The sequence below is a fragment of the Rhagoletis pomonella genome, unplaced genomic scaffold, assembly GCF_013731165.1.
Source record: "Rhagoletis pomonella isolate Grant_MI unplaced genomic scaffold, Rhpom_1.0 Rhpom_scaffold_00008, whole genome shotgun sequence".
Classification (NCBI taxonomy): Eukaryota; Metazoa; Arthropoda; class Insecta; order Diptera; family Tephritidae; genus Rhagoletis; species Rhagoletis pomonella.
This window is the reverse complement of record NW_023458562.1, coordinates 41,898,004-41,901,199: the sequence shown is the minus strand read 5'-3', so window position 1 is coordinate 41,901,199 and position 3,196 is coordinate 41,898,004.

The following is a 3,196-nucleotide window of genomic DNA, read 5'->3' as shown; positions in this document are numbered from 1 at the left end:
TTTTGGTTTCCATATTAAAAAACAGGGGTATCTATATTTTTTCGGTATAGAAAGCATGAAAATTCCGACTTTGCTTTTCTTCCACCCTAATATGCGTACGTATATATGCACATACATGCATACATTTATCTAAGTATCAGCTAGATACAATATGAACATAACTCAAAGCACAAATTTGTTAAGGCATCTGAATTGTTTACCTTGAAAATGGACAAAATGCAAAACGTACTTTTGTTATTTGACCGAAATCCCAAGCGAATGCGAAGTGCACCGGACAAGTGGCAAAGCAAAGCTAAATCCAAGAAGTATTTATTGAAGTAACTCTTGACGAAGATGGACGGTGGAAAGAGTGGGATGGTGGTTTCCGAGCATTGAATTAGCATAGTTATTTTGATATGTTAATGAGTGCACAGCACAGTGGCCTATGTTCATGAATTTGGCACTACGAAGGTAAACTATGTACTATCAGTAATGGAAAACTTCACACAATAAAAAAATAATAATTTTTCGTAGAAATGTTATAGAATTCTTAAAAATCAATTTGGGGATTCTCTTAAGCTGGAAGTGTAGAAAACTTGAAATCCTTGAAAGTTTTCGATGCTGTTTTTGGGAATGCACCTTTTGCCAGCCTGTAAACAATGACGTAATTCAGAAATTTGGCAGTTCAGTCAGAATTTCTTTGTATAATACATCAGCTGAAGTAAATATTCAAAATGCCACGAAAAAGTGCGAAATATAAATTGAATGAATTAAAAACACAAAACTGTAATTTACGAATTACTTTTCGAGGGTGTATTCGTGACTAGTTTGTCTCGAAAACTTTCGAAAAGCGTCATTCATACAATTTCTAACAGTGGTTTTTCAAGACAGGAAAAGTTTCGAGGTTTTCGAGCCATTTTCGAGTTTAAGGGATTTTCCGCCTACCCTGTCGGAAATACAAACAACCAAAAAGAAGTTTAAGGGAATCCCCTAAATATTTTTCGATCAGAAAACTCGATTTCTCTTCAGGAGACTTCCAATAATAAAACACATTTGTTTATTAAGCCATTTTTCAATATTAGGTATTTTTATAGGTCCACTAAAATCCTCAAAAATATAGTAGATTAAAAAAAAAATAGTAACAGAACCAATTGGGTATTGTTATTGGAAAAATATTGGTTTTCAAGGATTCTATACCATTTCTACCAGGAATGGTTTTTTTTCATATAAAATACTTTGAAAGCTTTGAACACTTTGAACGATCTCTAAATATTTAGCAACTGATACTGGGAATTCCATAAATAACGGCATTAGAAAATCAAAGGGACAGAGACACGATGTGGAATCAGAAGCTGGATTCACTCTATGTGGGTAAAGGGAATTATTTCAACTAATGAATATTGAGGCAACTCATCAGCATTTGATTTATCGTATTTAAATCCAGCTTTTTCGATATCCTTTGGCTTTAGGCCTATCACTAACGCGTTTGACAGCGGCTTGCCGTTACACAGTACAGTTTGCTTACGCACTAAAACAGACGTTCCCAAACTTATTTTTCCCGTAGACCTCTTTCAAAACTTTACTGGTTTCGGTCGACCCCCTTATGCTCATTTCTAACATAGTTATTCCCAAAGCTCATCAAAAAATCTGAAGATTAAATCTAACGATGTAATTTTGCATCGCGAATTAGTTCCAAAACTGAATTCAGAGTGGAAAAAATAAAAATAAAATATTTTCTTGTGTTCTATTTATAAAATTAATGTGATTGCATACTTGCAAGTTTTAAAAAACAGAGCTCGCAAAGCCATGAAAGAAATATTTCGTTCTGAGGAGTTATATTTTTTAAGAGCACTCATGAATTTGCATTATCTTATTATTTATGTTATTATTATTATCTTATTATATCTTATAATTATTTATATCTTATATCTTATTATATCTCATATTATTATTATATCTTATATTATATTATTGTTATTATTGTATTATTATTATTATCTTATCTTATTATATCTTATATTATTATTATATCTATTTGCATTATCTTCACCATAAACTCATCAAATGTTCGGCTCACTCATTACTTATATTACTATTATGCTGGCATTTCAGGGTACTATTTTATATATATATAAGGACAATTTTAAAGTTAGGGGGGGCGGGGTTGCTCGAGCACCCCCCTGCCCCTACCTGGCTACGCCCATGTGTCCAACAAAGACATATATCTTTTTAAAAAGTAAAAATACGTAAAAATATTTCATATCATACGTCAACAAAACCGATACCGATTCGAAAATTGTCGCTAACTGACTACAGAATCTGTCGCTAACTGGTTACAGAATCTGACTACAAAAATGATATTGTCCGATTCAGCTGGAACAAAAATGCTTCAAACAAGTAAGAGTTTCTCTGTATTATGGCCTCGAACCGACTTATATACATCTTTCGTTTGAATCAGTATTAAAAGCTCTATTGGCTTAATTGTGTTTAATTCGTCTTATATTTTTTACAGTGTGGTGAATGAAAGCAAATGGAAGTTCTACGAAACAACCGCAGATTTTAGGAAAATAATTTCGTTACATATACGAACTATTTTGCGCATTTTATAAAAATTTCGTAAAAAATAAAGAAATAGTACGAAATTCCTTAGTAAGTAGTACGAAATTCGTTTGTAAATAGTACGAATACGGTCATAAAATGTACTAAGATCTGATGTCTCATATTTTCGTAATACGTACGAAAACGGTTTTGTACAATCAACGAAAACTTTTGTGGCTCAAAATGACGAAAACTTTCGTAAAATGTACGCAAGTTTTCGTCATATTTACGCAGATTTTATTTTCAGTGCTATGTTCAAGCCCAGTAAGGAGGGGGTATGAAGGCGAAAGTGCGTTACAAGGCAGCGTTTAAATTTCATGATAGACCTAGCCACAAGTCCAGTATAACGACGAAGGAGGAAGAGCGACTGGCTAGGGCTAAGTCCGAAGTGGAAAGCGGGCGAGCTCACTGCGCAACAAGGGAAAGGTTTAATTCTTCTGATCCGATGTTCGCAAACCAGTTTGAGGAGGCCGTAATGTAAAGGCAGCGCTCCTTGGAGAGCGACGCCTTGAACCCTGCGAAAAGGCCGAAACACAAGGGCGAGGCCTTAAAGCCTAACATCAGATGCGACGGTGAAAAACCACAACATCGAGGGCTGCAGCGCAGGCGGCCAGTAAGA